Consider the following 17,556-nt stretch of genomic DNA (forward strand, 5'->3'; position numbering starts at 1 on the left):
GAGGTGGGGGGAGAACTGAAGTGCCAACATGGGATCCCCAATGTTGGGGGAGGCCCGAAGCCTTGGGGACCAGATCCAGGCAACTGAGGGGCCACACCTGGTCTCTGGGCCTTAGGTTCCCCACCACTGTTCTAGCAGAAATCAGGAAGTTCATTAGCTCATTGAAGAAAAAAAGGTGGTGTGGGGTTTTGATTTTTTTTATATACATTTTCAGAAAAGCTCAATTCTAATTTTAGGTAAAAATTCTAGTACATTTGGCATGAATCCTGTTTGTGCATAGCCTGCCTGTAAATGTACCAAATGGAGTTGGTGTTGAGAACTCAGTGTAGTTGATTTAAGGCAACATTGGGCTAGATTGGGTACTGCTGCCAAACCTTCAGTAGATGATGGGAACTTAGCCCTCTAAGGACAGGCTGAAATAGTAGCCTGATGTTTACTGTTCTGAGTCCACCTTTATTTGGCGTGGAGTGCAGCTGCTCTGTTTTTCATCAGCTGATGAAGAATGCTTTATATTAATAATAATAATTTATATTGTGATTGTGCATAGAGGCTTCAACCAAGACGGAGTCCTCATAGTTCTAGATAATTTGCAAAGTTTTTGTTTTTTCTCAGAGCTGTAACAACAATTAGCTACTGTAATATGGTTGTGGATGGTTCAGTTGTTGAGGCCCAAGCGTAGGACCAGTGTTCTCTGTAAGTTGAGTGCTTGGATGATCACCCAGGAGAGATTAAAATGCTTCCCTGCTGATTTAGCAGAATATCCACAGGTGGCAGTGTGTGTTTTTACTGGGTGCACATCCACACTTGCCTCGATGCACATAACACATTTTATTCTGCACGTGCATGGAAAAAATAGAGGAAACATTGCCTAGGGCTTAGGGGACTTGGATTCAATTCCCTGCTCCTCTACAGACCTCCTATATGACCTCTGAGTAAGTCACGTAGGGATTGTCTTTACTTACTACTAATTTGGTATTGCTGTGATTATAAGGAGTCCAGTGACACCTTAAAAAACTAGGGCATAAGCTTTCATGAGATACAGCTCACTTCCTCAGATGCTTGAAAAAAAAGAAAGGCAGGGATACATAGATGGGAGTATAATATCAGTGCTACTTAAAACAGGGTGGATGTGGCTCACTTCCAACAGTGATGAGAAGGTGAGAGTACCTGAAAGGGAAATTACATACTGTAATTTGAGAGCCATTCCCAGTCTCTCTATTCAGACCTATTTTGCTGGTGTCAAATTTGCATATGAATTATTGATTAAATGTACAATATTTTTATATTTTGTCTTCATACACTCAGTTTTGCTTCCATATGGCTTGGTAGCAATGAATACGAAGTGATTTTTGACCTCATGCTTGTTGTTAATTGTCACAAGTTTCTGGTACACTCGTCAACAAAGCTGTTTTGTTTCACCACAAGAGCCCTAATCATGGCTGACTTGTCTTCCAAATGCACATTCAGATTTATTGGAGGTTATAAGTCTTATAATAGTGCCTCTTCTGCGAAACATGGAGAGGGGTCTGTCTACCTTTTCAGCCGAGGTAAAGAAAAGTTACATTGATAGGTCCTGCATTTTGAGAGAATAATAAATCCCGGAAATCAGTATTCATCACACGTGGTACTTGTACATAATGGGACTGTCATCTGGTTCATGGAATATTGGACACATTATTTTCACAAAGATTATATGCCCTTGAAGTGTTTCTCCAATGAATTGAACACAAATAGGCTTCCCATTAATATCTGGCGCACGTATCTTTCTCCCTCATTTAAAACATTTTACTGTAGCCAATATAAAGTTCCTAATCGCCAACTGTTTGGGTTCTTGTATTCCTTTTTACATTGTTCCAGAGGCATTGGGGCAGCAAATAGTCTTGTGCTGAAACCATGTCTGTCTGGTGCTTTTAATCCGTTCTGCATTCCCCTTCAGGACTCTAGGTCTGAAGAGTCACTGCTCATATTTAGTGATTTTTCTGGATCAGCAATTCTCTTTTATGAGGACATGGAATATTTATCTTCTCGTGGCATATAAAGATCCATGATTGATCCAAGAATGCATAGTGATATCAAGAAGAAGAAGAAGAAAGCAGCTTTAAAGCTGGGTATATTTTATTATTTAGTTACTTTTTTATTATTTGAACAAATCTATCTGTCTCTATGCGCTAGGCACCTTGAGGCAACTTAAAATTACATTACAAAACTAACCTCGGTGTAGTATTACAACTTAATCAAGTCTATTGCCAGGAAGCCAGAACACTTGATAATTCAATTCCCTCTTTTACAATTCATCAGTAACAAGTTGGGTAGACTATATCAGTCTTCTGGAACAATCTTAGAGGATGAATCAAAAAGCCAAATGCTGCCTGGAGTGAATTATTGCTATAGTGGAAAAAATATACAAGTAAGTTTCAGGGCCTCAATTTTATCAGTGCTACAATGGCTACTGATTTGATAGAAAGTTAAAATGATTGGGCTTGCTTTTGTTTGTTATATGTTCATCATACTCTTAAGGAGAAAAGAAAGGAAGGGTCCTCAAAATGGGTTATAGAGCTGCTGAAAGCTTCATTTTTCAAAAAATAGAAAAGATAAAACCTCTTTCATTTCTGCAGGGGAGGAGAAGGGCCACCTCTCAATTTCCTCTTCCTCCCCCTCTTTCCTCCTCCTCCTTCTCTGCCAGAGATAACTATGTCTCCTCTCTTTATAATAACTGCACTATGTAAGCCTATTGACTTAGTGGCTTTGAAACAGCCCCAATGTTTCAAAATTGAATTGGAAGAGATGAACTGGGCTTCTCCACATGTAAACAGAAATACATAACAGGTTAAAAAAAAAAGAAGCCTGCAGATTTGCAGGGGCATAGTTGCACAGGAGAATGGGGGCAGCAAAGAGAAATATGAAAGGATGGATGTCTGCGTGGGGGGGGGGGAGGATAAATCAAAAGTGTAGTTTATACTTAAAAGAAAAATTTGCTATCCCCCACAAAACATCCACTCAGTTAACTATGCAGTCCCCATACCATAGTGTCTGAGTGCCTCACGATTACGAGTGTATTTATCCTTGCAAGAGGGAAGCATTATGAGTGCCGCTGTACAGAGGAGGAATTGAGGTAGAGAGAAATTTAAGGCCTGTATCTAGCACCAAGTGACTTGCCCTAGCTTACATAGGACATTTGTGGTGGAAGAGGAACTTGAACTTTTGGAGGATCAGGCTGGTGCTCCAAGGCCAAACTATCCTTTCCCAAACAAACAATCCCCACTCCGTCATAGTACTATTTTGACTTTTATTTCCATTTATTTTTTCTTTTAACTTTGAATGTTTTCTGCTTCAGCCTAAGTGGGTGGGGAGAAGCTGAGGCAGTGTCTTGAAAAAGAGCACGGAACTCACTCAGAGCAGATGAATTTGCATATTAGCAGTATGGTAACTGAGAAATAACCATATTGTGATTATGCAAATCTCTGGATGCTGGTCAGCAAATTGCTGGCTGCCAGCCAGAATAACATGGATGTGCATACTGTGTTCAGTTATTGCAAAATGGACCCAACAGTGATTATGCAACCAGAACCAAAGTGCAGAGAATTGCAGAAATGAGGAAAAATTCCAGGTCATTAACATCCCCACTCTCCTTGAGACAACTCTATTTTACTATAATGTTATATAAGCAGATAATGTGCTAACAATAATACAAATCCATTCCCAACACGCTGGGTAAATATGTTTCCTTTCCAGTTCTTAGTTTTAGTTTTTCATGTATATATTTAATATAGTGTAATTATGCTATAGTACTTCATACTTACACTGCGTGACCTATCATCTGAGGATCACAAAGCTCTTTGCATCAATAGTCAAGTAAGCACTGTGAAAGAAGCACAGTAAATATGATTATACTGTACTGATGGGAAAATTGAGAGAGATCATGTGACTTAACCACGGTCACTCAGTGTATCAATTCATTCTGTTCTGAGCAGGCAAGAGAATCCTAGAATCCTGACTTCATCTCCCATCTTTTGAATTAAAATGAGGAAGTCATGATTTTTTTTTTCTTCAGAAGCTGCTCAAATTAACTGCACTACAATGTGACAGACTTGCTATTGACTCTTTCCAAACACTTTCCTCTCCTAGTGTATTAAGCCTTATTTTGATCAACTGGCCACTGTCATGTTTGGACTAAAACTCAGTCAAGAGTTAAGAGAATGGTCATTTAATTTGGGGATACATTTTTCTATTTTTTCCCAAAACCAAATTATCTAAATTCCATTTACAAGGATTTGTATCCACCAAACCAGGTAGAGGTTTAGTTAACTAGGCTTTCTGTCGTGCTGCTGCTGAGGCAGCTGAGCTATCTCAGAGTAATATACCAAAGAGATGAGAGTGTTCATACCTACCTAGGTAGGTCTTGATCACCGAGTAACTGTCAGGTATAATAACCACGCAAAAACAGCAAGTAATAATCCTTTATGTGTGTGATATATAGCACCTTCTATCTAATTATGTCACACTCCTTCAGTAACTAATAAATTAAACCTTGGAGCAGGCCTGTGTGTTATATATTATCATTTTATCGATAAGGAAACTGAGGCTACATCTGTACTGTAGCCTTCTTCCACAAAAGCTTATGCAAATGAAGCATGGAGCAGAGTATTACCATGCTTAATTTGCATAATTAATTAGTAGTCGTTTTTGTGCAAGAGACTTTTGCGCAAAAAGGAGCTGTGTAGAAGACGGTTCCTTTTTGCACAAAAACCCCTCTTGTGCAAAAATGGCTGCTAATTAATTATGCAAATGAAGCACGGCAATATTCTGCTCCGCGCTTCATGTTCATAAGCTTTTGCAGAAGAAGGCTGCAGTATAGACGTAGCCTGAGTGATTATGGAATTTACTGAAAGTCACTTAGGTTAGAATCAAAAATAGGATGTAGATCTTCTGATTTGCAGGCTTAAAAAAAAAAGTAGACACCTCCCCCCCCCCCCCCCCCTGCAAAGGACTTAAAGATGCACTTAAATTCACCCAGTAGCATATCACATAATCTGTTGCACCCAAAGTCCATTTTCAGGTAGAAACTTCTCCTGGAAGTTGAAATGACTGAGGCTTGGCTAAAAATGAATTGGAAGTTAATTCAAAATTAGGGGGTAATGACAGAAATCAGCATTATGGTTTTGCAATTGAGTCCATGCTGTGCGGAGCTCATCTCTTGCAAGGAAGTAAGGAAAAATTGTGCTGATTGGTTGTCAGTCTTTGAGTGGAGGTCAGAGGGAAAATAAAAAGGAAAACCACAAAGCAAACGCTCCAGCAAGGAAGACAATAAGTTGGCAGGGGAACTTTGTTTAAGGAATATGAGAAATCTCAGCACTCTCAACTTGACTCTTGCCAATTTGCGCAAAACAAGAGCACAGCTCTGTGATTGAAGGGCAGAATGACAGGTTCTGCTTGGATTTTAAAACCCTCTGCCTGAACCCAAATACATCATCTTTGAAGGGTATGAGTTTGCCATATGTCTGGTTCTTGACAGCTTGGAGGACAAAAGATACTGAGCACATGTATAGGGTCGTGGTTGAAGAACAGGAGGAGGAAGTTAGGTGATCTGAGTTTTATGCTTTATTTGGCCACAAACTACATTGTGATAGCTTGAAAACTTGCCTTTGTCTCTTTCAGGGACAGAATTTGATCCAATAAGAGATATGATCTTACAAACCTGTACCTCTCTTAGGCTGGGATTTTCATGAGAGGTGAAGGGAGTTAAATTAGCTTAAGATTCAAATCAATAGCAAAGCTTCCCTTGACTTTAAATGGGCCAAGATTTCACCCATAGGCTCCTTTGAAAATTCTGGTGTTCTCCCTGTAAACCTCTTAGGCATTAAAGCTTAGTTTGCTAACAATAAATTAGAGCTGGTCAGTAATTTTTTCATGAAATTGTTTTTCATTAGAAAATGTTGATGTGTTGAGGAGGAGAAGTATCAGGTCCAGGCTGGAATTTCTAGTCAAAATGAGAGAGGATGGCTCACACCAGAAAAAACAATAGGTTGGAGCACTCCAGGGGAATGGCAGAGAGCTAAGTTTGAGTTCCTGCTTTGTCATGCTCCCACATCCCATGGGCATGTCCTAATTCTGATTCTATTGGCTATACTGAGATGTCTCTGGTTTTTTTAAATAAATTCAAAACTTCTTGTTTCATTCCAGTAAGAAATAGGAAAATGTTCAAACAACTCAAACGTTGACAGCATAGGAAAATATTTCTTGTCTATTTCTTTTTTAAAGTGCTTCAAGATTTTGAATAGAAGGCACTGCATGAATTGAAATATCTAGCCTCTGAGTTCTTTAGTCAGCACTCTGTGCACTGTTGGGCAGAAGAGCCTAGAGCTGTCTTGAAAAAAATATTTTATATGATGGATTTTGAACAAATTGTGAAAGGGGTGTTTTTTTGGGGTTTTTTTTTTTTTTTGGTTTGAAATTTTTCATAATTATTTTTGGTTTTCAGTGAAAAAGTTTGAACAGAAATATTTTATTTAGAAAAATTTGTTTTTGAAAATGTTTATTTGGTGGGTGCTTGCTCTTTGTTTTACTCTTTTTGCATGGGAAATCTGTTATATTTTGAAGAGTTTGTGGATTTGTTTGTGCAAAATAAATTCATACTTTGCGATTGCCTAAAGATACCAAATTTTGCATAAACAATCCTGCCACTTAAATTAGCTGAATGCAGTACGTTTTGCACCAGAATATGCTGGGTGAAAGATTTAAATAATTATTTTTGGTTTTCTTTGGAAAAAAGTCATGACTATTATGATTAGAGTCCATAAAAATATTTGTTAACAAAATTAAAATCAGGTCACTTATTCAACTATCATTTTAGTGCAAAGAAAATTTTTACTGTTAAAAATCACAACATAATTCAAATTAATTACAGAAAGAGTAATGGAAGTTTTATGAGTTTCTGATTCAAATTTACTATGTATGGTAATTATTCAATAAAATGAATAACGTTTGAAGTTGAAATCCTATAAATTTAAAACTGTTTTTTACTTCCCTTATGCAGGCACATGAATAAAAAATTCTATTACAGCTATTTCATTTCTTGAACTTTCCTGTAAGTGTAATCTACGCAAAACGACTTTGCCCAGTCAATGACAAGCCGCACCTGCTAGTACAGAAATATTTTTAAATAGAAAAATTAGAACTTCCCCTCTTTCTTTCATTTTTTCCCTTTCTTCTTCCATTTTTCCACTGGAAAAAAATATAGTTATTTAGGATCCTTTTTGGAAGAAAATACCATATCAAAGTTATGTCCTACTGAGTGGGACAGCTCTCCACATACTGTCACACTGTCCAGAGGAGCTCACAGTAATGACTCTCAACCTGCAGGACAGACTGTCAAGAAGCAGGATGAAGACCCCAAACTAGTTCTATACTTAGATTTCACCAATACAGAGACAAATGTGAACACTTAAAGCACTGTTAGCATTCCAGATTATCTTGGCACTCGCGAAAGGTGGAATTAAGGATAGCTGATTACTGTATACCAAAGATCTGAAAATATTCAGGTTGCTCCATCCCAAGAGACCAGTTACTTACCCAAAGTCAATTTGTACCCTAGATCTCTCACCAAAGACATCATAGCCAATCCTATAATATGCTAAGGATTTATTAACTAAGTAATACGTTATTACAAGGTTAAAGCGGACGAGTTTACACAAATGATACCGTCTGTGGTTTTAAAAGGTGACAGATATGTAGTAATCTGTCAGTTCTGAAAGTTTTTTAGGGTGAACACAGGCAGACCTTCTATTCCATTGCTTTAGCCCTGTGAGCATCCAAAAGCTCTAGTAATCTTTCGATTTCCTTGTTCCAGCCTTCAAGCTGGTGCGATAAGCCTTTTTGAGCATGGTCTCTTCCTGGTGCATAAACAAAGTCTTTGTGTATTGTGATGTCTCACAACAGCCTGTTTAGTTTTGATAGCCCGTCTTCATGGGCAGGAGATGAACCCTGCTGTCTGGGTTAGTTTCAGAACAAACGGGGTTTTTTACAATAAGTTTTTGCTTTATTTTGTAGCGTGTGATATTGATATTATTAGTCAGATTAATGTATGCAACAACTTACAAACATTTAAATAAATCTAAACACTAAAAACGTTGTTATAAGTCTAATATTACTATAACCATATTTACACAAACTTGAAACAGACTGTTTTCCAGCAATGAATTTCTCAGTGCTCAGCTGAGGCCTAACCCTGGGCACCTGGCCTGCCAGTGTCCAATGTGTATTAGGCTGAAGACTGGGATATAGTAATCAGCATTAAGATAATCTATTTTGTAGTTGACTTTTCTTACCTAATATTTTCAAATTTATTTTAAAAAGTAATTATTACTTCCTATAGCAGCACAGATAAACTGTGGGTAAATAGCTTAACTGATTTAAAAGAAGGGAGAAATAGGTGAACGTTTTCTTTTTTCTTTTTTTCAAAATTTTCTGGTTTGAAATTAAAAAAAAAAAATTCAGATCTAGAGTTGGTCAGTAAGCCAAGGAAAATCATTAAAAATTGTCAATTTTTCCAATTTTTAAAATGTTTTGTAAACATAATCAGTGTACACATTCCAGAATTTTAGCTACCTGGCATAAATATGTATATGGGGAGGTGTTAAAATGTGGATGTCATTGAGCAAGTAAATATATAATTGATATGTTTTAAACTGGGGATATAATTACTTATATACCATACATGTTTTAAGGCTTAATTTACTACTTTCTCAAGTGCTTCAAGACCTTTGAATGAAAGCACTACAGAAGTCCAAGGCATTGTAGGACATAACGTGATTTCTGTATATCAAGAATCCGTTTTGTCCTTTTGTTTATTTTAGAGTTATTTCATTGTCCTTGGATCAGTGCCATGGTAGATTAGTATGCTCATAGACTCCTAGACTTTAAGACCGGAAGGGACCATCATGATCATCTAGTCTGACCTCCTGCCCCTTACAGACCACAGAATCTCACCCATCCACCCTTAAATAAACCATTAACCTCTTATTCAGATACTGAAATACTCAAATCATGCTTCAGAGGCTTACAGGAATCTATGATTTACATTAGCTGAAACCCGCAAGTGAACTGTGTCCACTGCTGCAGAGGAAGATGGAAAAACCTCAGGGTCTCTGCCAATGTGACCTCTGGAGAAAATTCTTTCTCAGCCCCAAATATGGTGATTAGTGAGACCCTGCGCATATGGGCAAGACACATCAGGCAGACACCTGGGAAAGAATTCTCTGTAATAATTCAGAGACCTCCTCATCTTGTGTCTCATCATTGGAGATATTTGCTCCTAGCAGTTGCAAATCAGTTACACACCATTGTAGACAGTTTTGTCATCCCATCCCCTCCATAAACTTATCAAATTTGGTCTAGAAACAAGATAGGTTTCTTGTCTCCTCTGCTCTCCTTGGAAGGCTGTTCCAGAACTTTATTCCTCTCGTGGTTAGAAACGTTCTAATTTCAACCCTAAACTTGTGGATGACCAATTTTATACCCATTTGTTCTTATGTCTACATTGCTGCTTAGTTTAACTCCTCTCTTTCCCTGGTATTTATTGCTCAGATGTATTTGTAGAGAAAAGTCAGATCTCCCCTCGGCCTTTTTGTTTGTTTTTGGTTTGACTAAACAAGCCAAGTGCATAGAGTCTCCTCAAAAGTATTCAGTTTCTTAGATCAGCCTTGTTGCCCTTCTTTGCACGTGTTCCAGTTTTAATTCATCTCGATTAAATATGGGAGACCAGAATTGCAATAGTCCAAATGAAATTTCACCAGTACATTGTATCTCTCAATATATTAGAAAAAAAAGTTTTTCCTGCGGGATGACAGAGATGTCTTCATGTCACTCTGCATCCCGCCTACCTCCTCCGTTTCTCCTTCCTCCCTTCTCTTGAGCCTGACCTTGCTGCTCCCCCTCGCCACTTGGAATTGCTATTTTAAACCAAGCCCCTATTCCCCTTCCTCCACCCCCACCACACCGGGCTTTCAATGCCAAGAATCATGGCACAGTAGCCAGCAGACTCCAAATCGCAGCCGTGACAGCCCAGGGGTCGGGGGCATGTGTGTGTGCGTGTGTGTGTGCGCGCGCAGTGCTCAGGACAGCAGCCCGGGGACAAGATCTAGGAGCGGGGCTCCCAGCCAGGCTTATGTGCCAGCAGCGGGCTCTTGGGGAGCCAGAGCTCAGTGCCTGACCACTCGGAGTCCAGCCACTCCTGTGGAGACTCACCCCTTCCCCAGCGGCTGCACTTACCACAGTTGCCAGAGCACCACTGCACTGAATTGTCTACTCCTTCCCTTCTGCTCCCGGTGGGCAGGTGGGCAGTCCTGGGCTCTGTGGGAGCAATGAATGTGGGACCAGATGAGGGAGAGGTCTGAATAGGGATCCCACTTGATTGGTTAACTGGCTAAATGTTAAGTTAACCTAACATTTAACTGGTTAACTGATTAATTGGGATTTTACATTCCTACCTTGGATGTGGTAATTTCTACTTCCATATCCCATTCCCACCCTGCCACTATCCCCAAGATCTTCATTACCCTTATATAAAGCTCTCTCGTGCCAGTCAAATCTGGCTAGTGTACATTATAAGCCATGTCAGAAAATTTCAAATTAGAACAGAATTATTTTTCATTTTTCCAAAAGGCTCCAGTGGTCTTGGGCTGGATTTTTAAAAGATACTGAGATACATGTGGGGTTTTCAAAAATGCTTTTAAAAAATCAATAGATGTAAGGTACCAGCTTCTCTTCTTAGTGACTCCACTCACTTCTTTTGTGATTCCAGACAGATCTGACAATCTCTTTGGGTGAGACAAAATGGTGAGGTTATATCTTTTATCAGGCACACTCAGGAGCGGTCTGAGGCCAGCGGTGGCAGCTGGCACCCCAGGTGGAAGGCGCGATCGGCGCCCCCGCCTGCATGGCTGTCAATGGCCATGATGCAATCATCAGGCGCTCTGTTATATCATCATTGAGCGCCTTGGGCTGGCAACGCCCTAGATGACCGCCGAGTCTGCCTAGGCTCACGGGCCTCCCCTAGGCACACTTCTGTTTGAGACTCAAAAACGTGTGTCTCTTACCAATAGAAGTTGGCCTGATAAGACATTACCTCACCCACCTTGTTTCTCTACTATCCTGGGACTGACACAGCTACACCTACACTGCGTACAACTTCTTGGGGGGTCTGTTTCCTCTTATGCAAAAGTGAATGTAATTGCTTCCTCCCAGCACTATGTTAAAATGTATCATTTGTGGCAATACTCTCCAAAGACAAAGAAGTATTATACATATTCAAGGAAATGTTGTATTGCCAACTCTATAGTCCCTAGATGCTTTTAGTAGAACTTTAGAGACACTTCCTGTGAACTCTTCATCCTTCTATGTGGACTAAGTGTGCAACCCTGATCATTTTACACTTGTGCAGTTGGGAATTTGCACTCTGTGTCCTCCCAAAGGCAGGAAGAACAACTAGGTTGGAGAAAGGCACTATCAGGACCACTCAAACACCAGCAGGGGATATTTGACTAGATGATGTAATAGGTCTTCCCCATGCCAGATCATATTTTCTATTATCCTGATAAAGGATCATGTGGGAAGAGGCATTTTCATTAAAGCACAGTTCATCTCCAATCTATTGTGCCTATATCCATTAGGGACTAGTTAAAATTTAATTGCACATTCACCATACATTACAAAGTGTGTATATATGTGTGCTGGTAACTGAGGATGGAGTACAATTTAGCATCCTCTCTCAGGACGGGTTCTTTCTGTCATGGATTTATTTACAGCGAGGCATTTAAAGAATTGTTTGGCTAAAACACAGACTGAAGCCACGGTGTCTTTTCCTGGATCTGAACATCCCTGAGGGCTGAGGGTTGGTATGTCTGTGTGTTGGATCTAGAATAGGGAGCGGTACCCCCATGAAGGTCTCGTCTAGATTTGAACTTCCTCAAAGGTCCTGGTCTTTGGATCCCTAGGTTTGGTTTGTGCCCATCGCTATTTTGGGCCAGGAGAAGAGAAAGTTAAATATGTGATGTTTTTTAAAAGGCAACACCTAGTAAATATTACCATAATTTTAATTGAATCTAAACACTTCCACTTCTCACCTAGGTTGATTCATTAAAGTTATAGTAAGTAGCAGGTCTGCTTAAGGGAGGGACGGGAGGAGTCTGGGGGTGGGGTGAAGGGTCAAAGGGGACAGTTGCCCCAGGGCCTGGAGATTTCAAAGGTTCTGGGGTTCCAGGCATCATGCTCCAGACGGCTCTTAGGATTGCATGGGGAAGTGAGTGGGCTATGCCGCATGCTCCAGGCACCACTGCGGGGAGGTGCACCGCGGTCCATGCGGTGCTGAGGGCTGGCAGCCCTGTCCCCACCCCTTCTGCCTGAGACCCTGCCCCCTTCTGGGAACATGAGGCCATCCACTCTCACCTTGCCCAAGAGCCCGGAGAGTCTGTTGGCTCACCTGAGAGAAAGCAGGGTTTAAATTTACCTGGAGCTGTTCAGAGAAGAGCTCTGGTAAATATTTTCAACCTTCGTGGAGTTTTTATAGCATGTTGGAAGGGGAAAATATGGTGTGTGTGGGGGGGGGGGGCAACTCCAAGAAATACTCTATGCTAATTTAAGCCCTGAGGAAAAGGGCTGAATAATATCTTAGATTATTTGCTATTACCACTAGCTCTTAAAACACAGCAGACAGGCTTTAGCATAAAGTAGTAAAACATCACATTCTATAGATAAAACACTGACGTACTTAAAAACAAATACTAATGCCTCAGTTACTGCAGGGAGAGGGAAAAAGGATGCTGCCTCTTTAAAACTGTCCCCTAGAACAAATTTTTAACCTTATTTATAAAATATGAATAGCAGAGTGTTATTACTGGCTTCTCAAGACCAAAACTCTGAGAGTGTGGAGAACACTCTTCACAGAGTAGAATGGCAGAAATGGTGTGTTAGACTCAATAATGTATTACTTTTTATTTATGTTGTTTTGTGTTTTCACCTCTAAAAATAGTCCTTTTGCATGGAAAATCTTTATGGTAAGGGGATTCCATTTCTATAGAATATTTATTTAGTTAGTCTCTGTGTACAGTCTGGAAGAACTGAAGCTCAAAATGAAAGCACTATTGGCAAGGCATCTTGGTGTACTAAATCCCATCCTGTTGTGTCTATGTCAAAATACTTTATGACCACCTTAGACATAAAGGATGGTTTTGTTATGGTTGATACTTTTCAAACTGAGTCCTTTCCTAGACAACATGCAATGCCCAGGATGGTTTCTTCCAGTGCTCACATGCTCTCTCTGCTTACTCAGCTGACCCCACAGGCTGTAATAATCTGTCAATTAAAACAATTCAGAAGGGAGTTTTGACATGTTGCAACTTCCCTAAAGAGTGTGATTGTCCATCATACAAATAGAAACCTCTCTAAAAGGTACAATTAGCAATTTTCAGGACTATGAATGTAAGTCAGCTGAGCCAATGTTTTCAAAATTGGCCACACATTTTGGGTGCCCCAGTTTTCAGATATCCTGCACAAAACACCTTGGGCCTGATTTTTTCAGAGCTGCTGAAAGCCTACATCTGCATCAGAAGTTAATGGAACATTTGATTCATCAGCACTTCTGAAAATCAGGCCCAACCCCAATGTGTCATAGGTTGAATCCTGAAAGACTAATGAGTGCAAAATCACTGGCCTTTTTCAGATTCTCTCCTCTATCTTTGTTCCCACCATATGTAAAGCTTGTATTATTATAAGAAAATAAAAAGAGGAGATAGACTTCCAGAACATAGAGCTATTAGCCCTGCCACAAGCCATTTATTTTACATTACTCTTTGAATAGCTGTTTATATAATGCTATATATATTTTTTTCTTTTTTAAAAATTCGGAACTGGTTGGAAGTTCCATCAGCATGACTTAGCCCTGTGCTGAAAGGGACAGCAAGCAGGCTCTACAGTGTGGGATTTGCTTTCCTCCTTTTTCCTAAATCATTTAGTGCAGCACACGTTTATGATAATAAACTCAAAAGGAAGTTGGAACTGATTATTTGGTTCAGACTACACAAATCCTGCCAAATTTCCCCACAGGCATGAAACATTCACTCAAACTGTGACACCAGCAAATTAAATCCTGAAGGTAGTGGAGCAGAAGTAATGAAATGTGTATTTACCCTACTGATGCTGTCAGTCCTAAGACACACCAGCTTTACATTCTAGTTAAGTAGGGCATGTGTGTCCTTGTGAGTGGTGCTTGGTAACCAGTCCAGTTTTGTCCCCACCCTTCCTCCCAAAAGCACAAAACTAGCAAAAACTAGTAACTTCCCATGTCACACATTCGCCCACTAAAACATTAGAAAATAAGAAAATGTGACTAAATATATTTTCACATAGGGATGTAAGAGTTTAACTGGTTAACAAGAAGCAATAAGCATTGGCTTATTGGTTAACATTTAAATTCTTCAGGCAGCTGGTGGCAGGAGTGTGGGCAGGCAAGCTAGTGGCAGCACAGGGCCGATGGCCATGTGGGGTCAATGGGCAGCCAGGAGTCTGAAGCCTGCAGGGCCTGTTTAACTGTGTAATTAGTGGCATTTCCATTGGTTACATAGTTAATATTTTAAAACATTTTTTATCTCCCTATTTTTCCAGAATCTTGTATTCTGACCTATTATCTGCCCCTTCATTTTAAAATCGGAACTTTGTGTCAGAACCAAAGGCCAGAATTTATTGTAAATGGCCATGCAATGCCTATATAGAACATAGAATACTAGAACCGGAAGGGACCTCAAGAGGCCATCAAGTCCAGTCCCCTGCCTTCACGGCAGAACCAAGCACCATCTATATCATCCCTGATAGATGACCCCGTGATCCCTTTTTTGCAGTACACCTTCCTAGATAGTCATTTTCCATTCTGTATGTGTCAAACTGATTTGTCCTTCTAAAGTAGAGTACTTTGCATTTTTTCATATTGAACTTCATCCTATTTACCTCCGACCATTTCTCCAGGTTGTCCAGATAATTTTGAATTATGACCGTATCCTCCAAAGTATTTGCAAACCTCTCCCAGCTTGGTATTGTCTGCATACTTTATAAGTGTACTCTCTGTGCTATTATCTAAATTGTTGATAAAAGATGTTGAAGAAAACCGGTCCCAAAACTGACCTCTGTGGAACCCTACTTTTTATGCTTTTCCAAGCATGACTGAACCATTAATAACTACCCTCTGAGAAGGTTATCCAGACAGTATGCACCCACCTTATAGTAGCCCCATCCAGGTTGTATTTCCTTAGTTTATTGATAAGAAGGTCATACGAGTCCATATCAAATGCTTTACTAAAGTCTAGGTATACCACATCTATCGCATCCTCCTTATCTACGAGGGTTGTTATCCTAGCAAAGAAAGCTATCAGTTTGGTTTGACATGATTTGTTCTTTACAAATCCATATTGACTGTTGCCTAGCACCTTATTATCTTCCAGATGTTTGCAGATGAATTCCTTAATTACTTGCTTCATTATCTTCCCTGGCACAAAAGTTAAGCTGACTGGCTTGTAGTTTCCTTCTTATTTCCCTTTTTATAAATGGACTCTATATTTTCCCTTTTCCAGTCTTCTGGAATCTCTCCCGACTTCCATGACCTTTCAAAGATGATAGCTAAAGGCTCAGATACCTCCTCTGTCAGCTCCTTGAGTATTTTAGGATGAATTTCATCAGGCTCTGGTTACTTGAAGACATCTAACTAGATGTAACTCCAAAGATGTGCATTATGCAGGCAATGGTTTAAAGCCTATGGACGCAGGTATGTGAGGGAGGGAGATTACCTCTTCTACAAACTCAGTGGCAGCAGTTTGCTTCAGTGATAGCTCGCTTGGAATTAATGATTATCTGCATTTGAATCTTGCCGTGGTTAACAGTAGCAGATAACAGTGAGGATTTAGTATATAGTGTGCCACAATTATGTTATGATCATCTGGGAGTTATGGAGCAGGGTCACCTGGCTGTCGGGTGATTGGAATTTACTATCAAGTCCAGCACTCCTTGTGATAGGAAAAAAGTAATAAAATGTTCTTTGATGCAGTTAGCACAACACCCGTAGACATGTCAAAAATAAAATTGCATCAGATATGAATGACATTTATAAGCATATAATTATATGCTGAGTCTATATACAGATCTACAATTATAGCATTAATTTCCAGCTGTACTTTATTAGCATCGCCAGTAATCTAAATTACAATTATATGTGCAACTATGGTTTACACACTAATTTCCTTAAAACATGCTGATTTGCAGTGGGGCTTTTTTTTTTTAATAGCAAGAAGTAAAGCGAGGGGATTGGGAATGGTGGTTGGAGAGGTTGTGATTAGAAGCGAAAGAGAGAAGGCTAAAGTATCTTTAAGGATAGCACAGTTTATCTTATTCTATGTAAGCATGGACCTAAATTAGGCATATGAGTAGTTAAATTGACTTCAAAACCCATTGATTTTAAAGGGATTACTCACATGCTTCATGTTAGATACATGGTTAAGTGACTTGACAACTTGATTGGTTTTTAAATGCCTATATGGGGGAATGAATATTTAATAATGGGCTCTTCAGTCTTGCAGAGAAAGATATAGCACAATCCAGTGGCTGGAAGTTAAAGCTAGATAAATTCAGAATGGGTATAAGATGCAAATGTTTAACAGTGAGGGTAATTAACCATTGGAATAACTGTCCAAGGGGTTGTGGTGGATTTTGTAGCAATTTTAAAATCACGATTGGATGTTTATCTAAGATACATCCTCTAGTTCAGACAGAAATGAAGCCAAATCCTAAGACCTGTGTCATTACAGGAGCTCAGATGAGACAACAATGTGTCCTTCTTGGTTCATAATCTATGAATCAGGGCCATAAATACTTTCAGAATAAAGTTATTCTTTCTGTGATTCTTTGTCAGTTGTGTTTCATGGAGACCAACTTTATGGACACTTCCTTGATGCCCAATGAGCCTGGGAAAGAGGGGTATAGTAGGAAAAATTAAAAACATTGATGGGAAGAAGGATGAAATTTACCCAAATCCCTCCCCCTTGTTTTTGGATTTTTTTTGGGGGGGGGGGGGGTATTTGTTTTTTTGTCCAGTTCTATAATGTGATCCCAGATCTTGAAATTGCAACCTGTGTGTGTCAGATTGTAAGACTGGGACCTTATATATTTTTGCCTATGGTTGATCTATTGACTTTAAAAGGTAAATATATCAATCCAAATGGAGTAAAGGTAAGTATGTGTAAGTCTTCATGTGTCACAGGGTGAGGACCTTTGACTGCAAACTCTTTGGGACAATGACTGTGCCATTTGTGAAGTGTGTCCAACTTTTGCTCTAAAATATTAATTCCTAATATTGAGTGTGTATTTCCAAATCCTGAAGTAATTTTAAAAAGGATTTAAGGATTACAGATTGGAACCAACCTGCAAAGATCAAATCAAAACTTGAAACTGATATTTATCCCAGGTTTGGGTCTACGTTAGGTCCATCATAGAGAGAAACCAAGGCTGCAGTTGGTATCCAGC

General features: G+C 39.5%; 1 protein-coding gene and 1 long non-coding RNA gene across 4 annotated transcripts in view; one reads left to right on the top strand and one right to left on the bottom strand.

Annotated features, from left to right (window-relative positions):
- Positions 1 to 17,556, top strand: part of PTPRO (protein tyrosine phosphatase receptor type O) — a 227,356-nt gene that overhangs the window by 107,340 nt on the left and 102,460 nt on the right. The window lies entirely within an intron of this gene.
- LOC112546962 (uncharacterized) overlaps positions 1 to 17,556 on the bottom strand; it is a 91,629-nt gene that overhangs the window by 67,315 nt on the left and 6,758 nt on the right. Inside the window, exons 2-4 of one of the 2 annotated variants that reach the window (XR_003090698.2) lie at positions 10,267 to 10,347; positions 3,801 to 3,859; positions 2,146 to 2,385 (exon numbers count right to left, since the gene is read on the bottom strand). This is a non-coding gene — a long non-coding RNA (uncharacterized LOC112546962). Of the gene's footprint in view, positions 1 to 2,145; positions 2,386 to 3,800; positions 3,860 to 10,266; positions 10,348 to 17,556 lie in introns of those variants that run through there. The other variant, XR_012895835.1, reaches the window with a different exon arrangement.

Source organism: Pelodiscus sinensis, chromosome 1, assembly GCF_049634645.1.
Source record: "Pelodiscus sinensis isolate JC-2024 chromosome 1, ASM4963464v1, whole genome shotgun sequence".
NCBI lineage: Eukaryota > Metazoa > Chordata > Testudines > Trionychidae > Pelodiscus > Pelodiscus sinensis.